Raw genomic sequence first — 14,437 nt, 5'->3', positions numbered from 1 at the left:
AAAAATTAGCTAAACCTATATTTTCTTTGAAAAAATTTAGATTGTCATTTTCAGGGCCTACTTCCAATAATTTATGCAAAAAACCTGTTGCGTCAAAACGCTCACTATACCCCTAGATAATTTCCTCAATGGGTGTAGTTTCCAAAATGGGGTCACTTGTGGGGGGTTTCCACTGTTTTATCCCCTCAGGGGCTTTGTAAATGCGACATGGCCTTTGCAAACCATTCCTGCTAAATTTGAGTTCCAAAAGCCAAATGGCGCTCTTTCCCTTCTCAGCCTCGCCGTGTGTCCAAACAGCCGTTTATTACCACATGTGGGGTATTGTTTTACTCGGGAGAAATTTCTTTACAAATGTTATGGTGCTTTTTTTCCTTTAGTCCTTGTGGAAATGAAAAAAAATTAGCTAAACCTACATTTTATTTGAAAAAAATGTAGATTTTCATTTTCACAGCCTACTTGCAAAAATTTCTGCAAAAAACCTGTGGGGTCAAAATGCTCACTATACACCTAGATAATTTCCTCAAGGGGTGTAGTTTCCAAAATGGGGTCACTTGTTGGGGGTTTCCACTGTTTTGTCACCTCAGGGGCTTTGTAAATGTGACATGGCCTCCGCAAACCATTCCTGCTAAATGTGAACTCCAAAAGCCAAATAGCGCTCTTTCCCTTCTCAGCCACGCCGTGTCTCCAAACAACCGTTTATTACCACATGTCAGGTATTGTTTTACTCGGGAGAAATTGCTTTACAAATTTTGCGGTGCTTTTTCTCCTTTAGTCCTTGTGGAAATGAGAAAAAAAAATCGCTAAACCTACATTTTCTTTGAAGAAATGTTGATTTTAATTTTCACGGCCTACTTCCAATAATTTCTGTAAAAAACCTGTGCGGTCAAAATGCTCACTACACCCCTAGATAATTTCCTTGAGGTGTCTAGTTTCCCAGATGGGGTCACTTTTGAGGGATTTTTACTGTTTTGTCACTGCAAGAGCCCTTCAAACCTGACATGGTGCCTAAAATATATTCTAACAAAAATAAGGCCCCAAAATCCACTAGGTGCTCCTTTGCTTCTGAGGCCGGTGCTTCAGTCCAGTAGCACGCTACGGCCACATGTGGGATATTTCCTAAAACTGCAGAAACTGGGCAACAAATATTGAGTTGCATTTCTCTGGTAAAACCTTCTGTGTTATAAAAAAAATTGTATTAAAAATTTATTTCTGCAGAAAAATATGAAATTTGTAAATTTCACCTCTACATTGCTTTAATTCCTGTGAAATGTGTAAAGGGTTAAGACATTTTCTAAATGCTGTTTTGAATACTTTGAGGGGTGAAGTTTTTAAAATGGGGTGACTTTTTGGGGGTTTCTAATATATAAGGCCCTCGAAACCACTTCACAACTGAACTGGCCCCTGTAAAAATAGCCTTCTGAAATTTTCTTGAAAATGTGAGAAATTGCTGCTAAAGTTCTAAGCCTTGTAACGTCCTAGAAAAATAAAAGGATGTTCAAAAAACGATGCCAATCTAAAGTAGACATATGGGTGATGTTAATTAGCTACAATTTTGTGTTGTATAACTGCCTGTCTTACAAGCAGATACATTTAAATTGAGAAAAATGCTAATTTTTGCAATTTTTCGCTAATTTTTGGTGTTTTTCACAATTAAATACTGAACATATCGAGCAAATTTTGCCAGTAACATAAAGTCCAATGTGTCACGAGAAAACAATCTCAGAATCGCTTGGATAGGTGAAAGCATTCCGGAGTTATTACCACATAAAGTGACACATGTCAGATTTGAAAAATGAGGCTCTGTCAGGAAGGTCAAAAGTGGCTAAAGAGGGAAGGGGTTAATAACAAATAACTTGACCAACTACCAATGAACGTGTGTTGACACGAAGGGTCGGCCACAGCTTTATTTATTTATTATTTGGATATTTATCAACATAACCGTAAACCAATACACATTTTAATGTACCCGTATGCCAGCCCGCCTAAGGAAGGGCATGTAGGTCGTACCTTTCCACAATTACCGCCACGAGGAGGGTGAGCATCCTTAACTGCGTACACCTCCGGTCAACTGAAACAGAGCCTCCTCCATACCATCCTGGAGTCAGGATAAAAAGATATCCAATCCGATATCCGTGAGGTGTGTCCCGTCCTGTAGCAGCAGGCACCGATTGTCACCTTCCAACTGCCTGTGCCTAATTACCACACCTCCACCAGCCCTGACATACCTGGACACCCTGGTGTTACGCAGCCGCCTACCCCTTTCAATTGCAGCCTCGTCACAGGCCCCTTCCCATACTGCCCTGGGAATGACCTCAGACCAAACTAGCACCAATTCGTTGAAAAACGAAGTAAACCTTTTCAGGTTGGACTGGATCAGTGCTATGAGCTCACCCAAGCGAACAGAACATAGGTCATTCCCCTCGTCATGGATCACTAGTACCAGAGGACCGACTCATTGCTTGTTGATGGCCTCGCAAACCCCGCCAATGGACGTCAGCTCCCAGCAGACCCAGCGAGAGACCTCCCGGTCGTATTGCCGCTCTCCTTTCTGCCCAGAAAACGTAAGAATGCCCAAGGATCCATATAACGGGGTGTGAACCTAAAAAGAAACAAATAAACTTAATGCAAAATCAAATCCGGACGGATATAACCGGCGAAACAATCCGAACGCCACCGCCCGATACTCCGTACATCCTCATCAGATAGACCCAAGCCGCTGGCCGTGGTAGCGGCTCCAATGCGGAATGAATGTGTTCCGAACTACTTGTGGGGGAAGCCAGCATGGGTTAAGGCTGACCGAAATATTGCTGTTAATTTAAACCTAGTGAGTGGTTTACCATCGGCTTGTGAGAAAAATTGTGTACCTGACACACGAACATCTGTATAAAGTGTGATGGCCCGGACAGGACAGCCGGGACCGGAGACCGGTCTCAAAGATGCCCAACAACCCCTGCCAAAAGTGTCTGTCTTGGATTTTCGTATGCGAACCCCTGAGTTGGATAATGCAACATCGTTAGCTAACAAACCACCAGGGCGGGTCACAGACATGGGTATCAATTCCGAGATACGTAACGCTCCAAAAAAGGCCAAAGCATAGGCCGCTGTTAACAAGGATATTTCAAACGGAGAAGAACAAACGTACTTAAGGACCTGTAACAATTTGATGAGGATTAGGATTGGGAAGGAGACAGGGCGTCTAGCTTCTCTTCTAACCGCGGATTTCTTCCAACCCTTTAATGCTTGTGCAATGAAAAAGGACTTGGTGATGCGCGCAATTTAAAGAAAAATGCCAGACCTGAAAGGCTCCGCTGCGCAACTGCCCAATACATAAACCCGTAGGGTAGCTTCATCAGGAACCAGGGGAAGAACACCGACAACATCCAGCCACTCATTCCACGCCTTACCGTATGTAGCCCAGGTGGTTGGTGCGAGGGATGACCTCACGAGGGGGACCAGCTGAGATCCAGCATCCTCCACAGTGCATCCGGGCAGCTGGCCCCTTCCAAGTCCGCCCATGGGCAGAGTGAACGGAAAACCTGCCAATTAAAACGTTAAAGGGCGTCAGCGACATTATTTTTAACAACTGGAATATGACGAGCCCTAAATTGAATGTTGTGCTGCAAGCATCTTAAAACCAAGCGTCTAATTAGAACCACCACCGGCATTGAAGAGGAAGTCAAATGGTTAACGGCATGAACCAAATCACCATGGATGAATTAGCTAACTTTTCGCCCCACAATTCTATAGCAACTATGATAGGGAACATTTCTAGCAATGTTACATTTTTGCACCAGCCCCGAAGGCACAATGCTTCAGGCCACGGGGCCGCGCACCAGGAAGAGCCCAGTATAGCTCCAAAGCCGGCGCTGCCCGCCTCATCCGTGAACAGCTGGATCTCCTGGTTGGACACGGTAGGTGACCTCCAGCAGGTGCGCCCGTTGTAATCGGAGATAAAATTTAACCATACTTGGAAATCACTCCTAAGGGCGGCAGTTATGCATACATAATGGGTGGGTAACCGGGCGCCGGCCGTGGACAGGGACAAGTGGCGCGAGAAAATGCGTCCCATGGGCATAACTCTACTGGCAAATACCAACAAACCCAACAGGGATTAGACCTGTCGGAGCTGTAATTTTTTTGCTGATATGGCCGCTGCCAAGTGTGAGCGCAACTTCATAACTTTATCAGCCGGCAATCGGAACACCATCTCTGAAGAGTCAATCTCTATGCCCAGGAAAGACAACACTGTAGTAGGGCCCTCAGTTTTCTCTTCCAAAAGGGGGACGCCGAAATGGGCTGATAAACTGCGAAAAGAGTTTAACAATATCTGGCACCTTCGCGACACAGCAGGGCCTACGATAAAGAAATCATCCAAGTAGTGCAAAAGTACTCCAAAAAGGAACTAAAAACTTTGAAGTAAAAACATGAGATAGAACAACCCATTGGGAGGCACATGTCATAATAAAACTGGGCGTCAAACTCACAACCTAGCAGGTGAAAACAGTCTGGATGGACAGGTAACAACTGGAACGCTGATTCAATGTCTGATTTAGCCATAAGGGCTCCCGGACCCGCCTGGCGAACTAAGTCCACCGCTCTGTCAAACGAGACGTACGACACATCGGACAGGTCCTTATTGTCACGGGCACAGGGTATGTGGACCCACTAGGCCGCTCCGCCGTAGCGGGGAGGCAGCTGACCAGGTCACAGTCTAAGCAGAAGTAAATGGCAGACAGTATGCTTGGGTACCTGAAATAGTCCGGGCGGTGGCTGTGGCTTCAGCACGGATGGAGGCAGGTGCGGCAAGTGGCGCCAGACGTGGCGGGCAGTATCCGATGACACTTGATGTGGCAGATGGCACTTGATGTGGCAGATGGCACTTGACGTGGCAGATGGCACTTGAAGTGGCAGATGGCACTTGACGTGACAGAAGACACTTGACGTGGCAGATGGCACTTGACGTGGCAGATGGCACTTGACGTGGCAGATGGCACTTGACGTGGCAGAAGACACTTGAACGCGGGTAGGCACAGGAACAACACGGTATACAGGAACGGTAACAGGGCACGGGTAACAGCTGGAACGGGAGACACTACGGAACCATTTGCGAGACAGACTGGGAAAGACTAACAACGCTCAGGCAAGGATTAGAAGGCCAGGGGCCTTCTTATAGACCAGGAAATCGTGGCAGTTGATGGTGATGACGATTTCCTAATTGCGCACGCTGGCCCTTTAAGGCCGGGCGCGAGCGTGCGCGCGCACCCTACGGGATCCAGCCGAACGGAGCGGAAGTGAGCGCTGGCATCTCCTAGGAGGGAGATGGAGGCCAGCGCTCACAGATCCATGGCTGCGGGCGTCGGGAGGTGAGTAAACCCGACGGCCCGCGGCCATGGGCGCTACAGTATCCCCCCTCTTACGCCCCCTCTTCTTGGGGCCAGAGTGAGAGAGGAACTTTTTAATAAGAGCAGGAGCACTGAGGTTCTCTTCTGGCTCCCAGGACCTCTCCTTAGGACCAAACTCTCTCCAGTCCACCAAATAGAAAGTCCTTCCTCCTACTCTCTTGCGGTCCAGGATCTCCTTTACCTCAAAAACATTAGAAGGACCGCTGGGAGCAACTGTGGAACTAGAGGTCTTGCTGTACCGGTTCAGGACCACTGGTTTCAGAAGGGACACATGGAAGGAGTTAGGGATTCTGAGGGTAGGAGGCAGCCGCAGCTTATAGGAGACAGGGTTAATTTGTTTCAGGACCTCGAAAGGACCAAGGAACCTGGGAGCGAACTTGTATGAGGGCACCCTCAAGCGAATGTTCCGAGAGGACAGCCAGACTTTAGTCCCCGGAAGATACTGAGGCGGCTCTCTTCTCCTAGTATCTGCCTTTCGCTTCATGCGTTCGACCGCCAGCAAAATAGAGGACCGGGTCTGTTGCCAGATTTGCAAGAAGTCCCCATATGCAGAGTCAGCAGCGGGAACCTGGGATGAAGTCGACATGTTGACTGTACACGATGTGAAACGGAGTGGAAGTGGTGGACTCACTTGTGTGGTTGTTGTATGAAAACTCCGCCCATGGAAGAAGCTGTACCCAGTTATCGTGCTGTGAAGAGATGAAGTGGCAGAGGTAATTTTCCATGACCTGGTTCATCCTCTCAACTTGCCCATTGGACTGGGGGTGATAGGCAGAGGAAAAGTCCAAACTCACATCCAGGAGTTTACAGAGGGCTCTCCAGAACTTGGAGGTAAACTGAACCCCCCGGGCGGACACAATGTGAAGAGGCAAGCCATGCAAGCGGAAGATGTGCAGAATGAAGAGACTTGCCAGTCGAGGAGCAGAGGGTAGGCCGGTCAGCGGGATAAAATGTGCCATCTTAGAGAACCGGTCCACCACCACCCAGATGGTGTTGCATCCTGCTGAGAGAGGAAGGTCCGTGACGAAGTCCATAGCAATGTGCTGCCAGGGGGCACTGGGTACAGGCAGGGGTTGAAGCAGGTCGGCAGGCTTGCTGTGAGTCACTTTGTTGGAGGCACACACCGTGCAAGCAGAGACAAAGTCCAGAACATCCTTAGGTAGCGTGGGCCACCAGAAGTGACGAGCGACCAGGTCTTGGGTTTTACGGACACCGGCGTGCCCAGCCAGTTTAGAACAGTGTCCCCAGCGGAGAATTCTTTTTCGGTCTGCCAACCGAACAAAAGTTCTCCCCGGAGGGATATCTCCAAGCTGCAGAGGATTGGCGGTGACAACGCAGGAAGGGTCTATGATCGTCTGAAGGGACTCCACCGTGTCTTCCGTCTCAAATGATCTGGACAGGGCATCGGCCCTCACATTCTTGTCAGCGGGACGGTAGTGGAGCAGAAATTGGAAACGGGTGAAGAACAGTGACCACCTGGCTTGACGGGGATTCAGTCGTTGAGCAGACTGAAGGTAAGTAAGATTCTTGTGGTCGGTGAAGATCAGGATGGGGTGAGCAGCACCCTCCAGAAGGTGTCTCCACTCCTCCAGGGCCAGTTTGATAGCCAGTAGCTCCCGATCTCCAATGGAATAGTTGCGCTCAGCAGAGGAAAACAGTCTTGAGTAGTAGCCACATACTACTGCCTTTCCTTTGGAGCTCCTCTGGAACAGAAGTGCGCCTGCACCAACAGAGGAAGCGTCCACTTCCAGTGAAAACTGCCGAGATACGTCAGGGTGATGGAGGATTGAAGCTGAGGTGAAGGCTTTCTTGAGGCTAATGAATGCGGACTCTGCCTCTGGAGTCCACACCTTGGCGTTCACACCCTTCTTGGTAAGAGTAGAGATGGGGGCCGTCAGAGAAGAAAAGTTCGGAATAAACTTCCGGTAGAAGTTGGCGAAACCCAGGAACCGCTGTATGGCCCTTAGGCCTTGAGGACGTGGCCATTCCAGGACAGACTTTAGCTTCTCAGGGTCCATCTTAAGGCCTTGATCCGAGATGACATAGCCCAGGAAGGGCAAAGACCTCTTTTCAAAGGTGCATTTCTCTAACTTGGCATACAAGCGATTCTCTCTTAGTCGCAGAAGAACTTGACGAACATGCCTCCGATGGGTCCTCAGATCTGGGGAGAAAATTAGAATATCATCAAGATAAACTACAACACACGTATAGAGGAGATCTCGGAAGATGTCATTAACGAACTCCTGAAATAATGCGGGAGCGTTACACAGTCCGAAGGGCGTCACTAGGTATTCGTAGTGCCCATCGCGGGTGTTAAATGCCGTCTTCCATTCGTCACCCTGGCGAATCCGGATTAGTTTATAGGCCCCCCGCAGATCTAGCTTGGAAAAAATTTTGGCTCCTTGTATGCGATCAAACAGCTCGGAAATGAGTGGCAACGGGTACTTGTTCTTGACCGTGATCTGATTGAGACCACGGTAATCAATGCAGGGTCGGAGAGATCCATCTCTCTTTTTAACGAAGAAGAATCCTGCCCCGGCCGGGGAGGAAGATTTTCGAATAAAACCCCTCTCCAAGTTCTCCTTGATATAGGCTGACATCGATAAAGTCTCTGGCAAGGAGAGAGGATATACTCGTCCACGGGGAAGAGAAGCATTGGAACCAGTTCAATGGGACAGTCGTAATTCCGATGTGGAGGCAACGTCTCAGCCTCTCGTTTGCAAAAGACATCCGCAAAACTGCCATACTGAGAAGGTAGATCGGAGAGTGACTGAGGCAGAGGAGGCCCAACAGGACGGACTTATGACAGGCAATGGCTATGGCATCTGGAACCCCATTGAAGAACTTCTCCAGAACTCCAGTCGAGTGTCGGGGCGTGTAGACTGAGCCATGGCAGACCCAGCAGGATAGGATTGATAGCCTTGGGTAGTACCAGGAAGGAGATCTGTTCCGAGTAAAGAGCTCCGACCCGTAGTGTCAACGGCTCAGTGATGAGCATGATCGGATCAGGCAACGGTAGACCATTCACAGAAGCAACTGCCAGGGGTCTCTCCAGACGGACTGTGGGTAGTTGAAACCGGTCCACTAGATCCTGGTGGATAAAATTAGCAGCCGCAACAGAGTCAAGATAGGCGGAGGAAGGATGTGATGCCTGTCCGGTGACGATGGCCACAGGTATCGACAATTTGGAAGAGGTTTTAACGTTTGGAGACGTTCCACCTAGAGTTGCCTCTCCAATCAACCCTAGGTACTGGAGTTTCCCGGTTTCTGTGAGCATTGGCGCACAAAATGACCCTTGAGGCCGCAATACATGCAAAGTCCAGAGGAGCGTCTGCGCTGCTTCTCCTGTTCAGATAACCGCACTCTGTCTACCTGCATGGGTTCCTCAGGTAGCGCACTAGGAGTGGACAATAGTGGTCTCTGGGCAGGGGGTGCTTGTCTGTGGGCCCGGCTCTCCTGACGAACCTCTTGAGAGCGCTCCCGGATTCTCATGTCAACCCGGGTGGCTAACAGGATGAGGGCATCCAAGGTAGAAGGAAGGTCGCGGGCTGCCAGTTCGTCCTTGATGTGAGAGGACAGTCCCTGCCAGAAGGTCGCCACCAGTGCCTCATTGTTCCATGCCAGCTCGGCTGCTAAGGTACGGAAGGAGATAGCATACTCCCCTACTGTGGAGCCCTCTTGCTTGAGGGTCAGCAGAGTGGCTGCGGCAGAGGATGTTCGACCCGGCTCCTCGAACACGGCACCAAAGGACTGCAGGAACAAGGCTAGGTCCGCGGATACAGGTCCTTTTTGTTCCAAAATTGGGTTTGCCCATGCGAGGGCCTTGCCAGCGAGGAGGGAGATAATAAATGCCACTTTGGCCTCCTCCGAGGGGAAGAGATGAGGCCGTAGCCTAAAATGCACTGTGCATTGGTTGAGAAATCCTCTACATGCTCTGGGGTCACCATCGTAGCGAGGAGGAAGAGGCAGAGGAACTGAGGATCCGGAACAAACAGGGGGAGCAACAAGCAGTGGCACGGCAACAGCTTCAGGGGGAAGAACCGGGGGTGGAACAGCGAGTAGATCCAGGTGGACCAGGATAGAATTCACCGCCTCAAGGAGTTGATCCTGACGTGTGCGGAGGTCCTGCATCTCTGTCTGAATCTTCTGTACTGGGGTCTTGGGCTGGCCAGCGGGTTCCATGGGCTGAGCGTACTGTCACGGGCACAGGGTATGTGGACCCACTAGGCCGCTCCGCCGTAGCGGGGAGGCAGCTGACCAGGTCACAGTCTAAGCAGAAGTAAATGGCAGACAGTATGCTTGGGTACCTGAAATAGTCTGGGCGGTGGCTGTGGCTTCAGCACGGATGGAGGCACGTGCGGCAAGTGGCGCCAGACGTGGCGGGCAGTATCCGATGACACTTGATGTGGCAGATGGCACTTAACGTGGCAGATGGCACTTGACGTGGCAGATGGCACTTGACGTGGCAGATGGCATTTGATGTGGCAGAAGACACTTGACGTGGCAGATGGCACTTGACGTGGCAGATGGCACTTGACGTGGCAGAAGACACTTGATGTGGCAGATGGCACTTGACGTGGCAGATGGCACTTGACGTGGCAGAAGACACTTGAACGCGGGTAGGCACAGGAACAACACGGTATACAGGAACGGTAACAGGGCACGGGTAACAGCTGGAACGGGAGACACTACGGAACCATTTGCGAGACAGACTGGGAAAGACTAACAACGCTCAGGCAAGGATTAGAAGGCCAGGGGCCTTCTTATAGACCAGGAAATCGTGGCAGTTGATGGTGATGACGATTTCCTAATTGCGCGCGCTGGCCCTTTAAGGCCGGGCGCGAGCGTGCGCGCGCGCACCCTACGGGATCCAGCCGAACGGAGCGGAAGTGAGTGCTGGCATCTCCTAGGAGGGAGATGGAGGCCAGCGCTCACAGATCCATGGCTGCGGGCATCGGGAGGTGAGTAAACTCGACGGCCCGCGGCCATGGGCGCTACACTTATCTATGCCATCGTTAACCGAACCGCCTTTAGGGTAGGACAAGTGGTGGATCAAGTGGAATTTTCCTGGCTCTTTTTTTGGTACCACCCCTAGGGGGGATACCCGGAGGCTAGAGAATGGTAACTCCGAAAAAGGGCCGGCCATGTGGGTGAGGGATTGTAGATAAATGGGATAAAGAACCCGAACAAAAAAATAGTCCTAATTAGGGCGGCCTCCCCCAACTTGGGGTACCAGTCTGGCCAGGTTAGCATCTCTAGGATGCGTATTGGGGTCCTCGACACTACCCGTACTGTTGGGACGCGGGACCTGGGCATTCCGCCAGTTACACCGGACTGATGGGTGGGAGCCCCCACAAGTGGAACACTCGTGCCTGAACTTGCAGGACCCATAGAACTTGCAGTGCCTTTTGTTTAGGAGCCAGCAAGTCCCGGTACACCTGTTGCTTTGAGCCGCGACCCCGGCAGTGGGAGCGCCAAACGCGGGTGGGGAGTGGGCTGTTGGCTGAAAGGGGCGCTGAGACATCATAAGTCTCAGCCAAACATCCGTAGCTTTTGAATCCCAACCGAACTCAGGTTTTTGCGCCATACGCCTACGGAACTCCTCATCATAGCGCCACCAACCTGAACCCCCATGGGACTTATATGTGCTAAAATTAGTATCCAAATAAACGACGATGTAGGAAAAACTTATCGGGGGACCTCTGCGATTTATTTTTGCAGTGCTTAGTCTGGGTTACTGCAATCGAAGTTCCGCAGCAAATATCCGGTCTTACGCCATTCTCACCGTGAAAATTCATATGCGAATGTAATTAAGGGCCTGTTCACATCACAGTTGCCCTTCCGTTGAGGGGTTCTGTCGGAGGTTTCCATCGGGTTAACCCTTCAGCGGAAAGGCAAACAGAAACCTGCCAAATTGCCAAGAAACAGAAGATTTCCTACAACGGTGTGTACTACTCCCTTCAGAGGACAGCACAAACAGGCTCTAACTAGAGTAGAAAGAGAAGTGGAAGGCCCCGCTGCACAACTGAGTAACAAGTCAAGTACATTAGAGTCTCTAGTTTGAGAAATAAACGCCTCACAGGTCCTCAACTGGCAGCTTCATTAAATAGTACCCGCAAAACGCCAGTGTCAACGTCTACAGTGAAGAGGCGACTCCGGGATGCTGGCCTTCAGGGCAGAGTGGCAAAGAAAATGCCATATCTGAGACTGGCTAATAAAAGGAAAAGATTAATATGGGCAAAAGCACACAGACATTGGACAGAGGAAGTTTGGAAAAAGTGTTATGGACAGAAGAATCGAAGTTTGAGGTGTTTGAATCACACAGAAGAACATTTGTGAGACGCAGAACAACTGAAAAGATGCTGGAAGAGTGCCTGACACCATCTGTCAAGCATGGTGGAGGTAATGTGATGGTCTGGGGTTGCTTTGGTGCTGGTAAATTGGGAGATTTGTACAAGGTAAAAGGGATTTTGAATAAGGAAGGCTATCACTCCATTTTGCAACGCCATGCCATACCTTTGGACAGCGCTTGATTGGAGCCAATTTCATCCTACAACAGGACAATGACCCAAAGCACACCTCCAAATTATGCAAGAACTATTTAAGGAAGAAGCAGGCAGCTGGTATTCTATCTGTAATGGAGTGGCCAGCGCAGTCGCCAGATCTCAACCCCATAGAGCTGTTGTGGGAGCAGCTTGACCGTATGGTATGCAAGAAGTGCCCATCAAGCCAATCCAACTTGTGGGAGGGGCTTCTGGAAGCATGGGGTGAAATTTCTCCCGATTACTTCAGCAAATTAACAGCTAGAATGCCAAAGGTCTGCAATGCTGTAATTGCTGCAAATGGAGCATTCTTTGACGAAAGCAAAGTTTGAAGGAGAAAATTATTATTTCAAATAAAAATCATTATTTCTAACCTTGTCAATGTCTTGACTATATTTTCTAGTCATTTTGCAACTCATTTGATAAATATAATTGTGAGTTTTTGTTAATTGCTATGTACATAGTAACCCTCACATCACTCAGCCCTTGTTGTTTTAACAATGTACATTTTTTTTAAACCAGTGTCAATACGCAACATCTCATTATCACTATTGATATAAGACTCATTTTTTATATAAGTACTGACCAGCAGCAAAAAACGCCTACGATTCGTCTTCGTCCAACAAAATCGGCACGGAAGTATGATCAAGCTGGCTACTGTCTCCCACTTCATACTTCAAAACGAGTCCTGGAACGCAAAAAATCCAATAATTTTACAAACACGCAATTTGATACGATTTTTACATTGCATAGAAGTTTTATTAATGAAATACAAAGCAGAATTTTGAATAAATCCTGTATACAAAAGCACACTAAACAATACCAAGTCACGGTTACCTGACACTCATTTTCGGTGCTTGCGTTCCAAAGGTAGTCATGACCATGACACGCAATCACCACCAAAAATCAGCTGTCCCACCAACGAAGTATAAATCTGACAGCGCGCTCATTTTGAAACCTACCACAGCCAAGTTTAAGGACGCGGCAGTCGTCCGAAACGCGTAGGCCTAGAGGATACCACCCCTCCACTTCTTACACACCCAGGACCCAATACAACTGGACTTTCCTTTTAATCTAAACCAATTAAACTTGGAAAATATTTTTCCATTTTAACGCTACTCAGCGCTGGATCCTACCTCCCTTCCTTTTCTCTCGTTGCTATCCGTGTGCCGACACGAGGATCCGGGCGCTATCTACGACACACTGGAGTGTGTCAGGTGAGCTGGAGGTTCTCTCCCTATGTTCTATTTGTTGCAAAATTTCGGCAGAGTGTTTTCCTCACGAGCTCCCAACATGCAATTGCACTACAAGCAATACCAGTGAGTCCTACCATATATCTAACTATGTATGACTATTTATACTCAAGTGTGTGTACCAAGTGAGGCTATACCTGATTATTTTGGAAAAAAAAGGGCCACAACCAATCAAGAAACTATACACTATCAAATATACTATATATATCATATCTAAAAACAAGTTGGCTTCATTAACATTGTATTTGATTTTAACGCAACTCACTTTGCATTTCTACCTCGGAGAATCACTTAGAACATCAAACAATTTATATTGAGAATATGACTCAAGATACCCAGCATACTCGCATTGAATTAGCTGAGAAAGTATTTGGTTATCATGATAACCCTACAGAAAATAACCAGGCTATGGAGGAGCTATTCCATATGTTAGAAAAACACTTAGCCCAACAAGCTAAAATTTGGTGGGACTTGACCACCTTAAAAAACTACATTGCTAAGAGCATGATCCCTAGGGGCCTACGGCTTAGAAAAACACCCAGTTTCATTTACACAGATGAGTTCCAAAATGAATGGAATCAGATCCTTTCAACATGCTCTATCAATTTGATGAAATTAATAACTGAACAAGAAGAAGTAAAATTAAAAGAACTGGACACCCATATATTAGACACAAAGAAATCATTGGAAGCATTCTTCTGGTGGAAGAAAAAAGCCATGAAAATAGGAAAGAAATGTACCCCATTTGAAGTTCAAACTAAGACTGACACACTACCTACTGCACTAGTGAGACCAGACATTTTCACCCCATCGCAACATGGATAAATTAAAGCAAGTAATTACTTTTTACTTTATTATTTTTTTTTTTTATATTACATACACAAAACCTTATATGCTCCCATATGGTCTAGCGGTTAGGATGCCTGGTTCTCACCCAGGTGGCCTGGGTTCAACTCCCGGTATGGGAATGAACCTCCATTTAGACTTGAACCTGCATTCGATGGTCGAGTGGGTCAGTTTAATGTTTCTGGATGAAAGTGCTTTTGTGGCCAAAAATCTGAATGTGCCTTTTCTTCATTTTGCACAAGATACTATTTTGGCTTTAGGTTTTGAATAATTACCATCTCTCCCTTATCACTCCAAGTTGTCAAGGAAGTCAGAAGCACCATTGTCCTCTCCGTCAATTTGGCTTTCCTTCATTTTTGATTGATAATGTTTTGGCATTCAATGTAAAATAGCT

At 48.1% G+C, this 14,437-nt stretch overlaps 1 non-coding gene across 1 annotated transcript; it reads left to right on the top strand.

The window, feature by feature from the left end:
* The first annotated feature begins 14,093 nt into the window (after positions 1 to 14,093).
* On the top strand, positions 14,094 to 14,165 carry TRNAE-CUC (transfer RNA glutamic acid (anticodon CUC)). The gene has a single exon. It is a non-coding gene; the product is annotated as a tRNA-Glu (tRNA).
* Positions 14,166 to 14,437: the final 272 nt, after the last annotated feature.

This window comes from Rhinoderma darwinii, chromosome 3, assembly GCF_050947455.1.
Source record: "Rhinoderma darwinii isolate aRhiDar2 chromosome 3, aRhiDar2.hap1, whole genome shotgun sequence".
Lineage (NCBI taxonomy): Eukaryota > Metazoa > Chordata > Amphibia > Anura > Rhinodermatidae > Rhinoderma > Rhinoderma darwinii.
The sequence above is the reverse complement of the archived record's forward strand: the minus strand, read 5'-3'. Positions and strand labels throughout refer to the sequence as shown.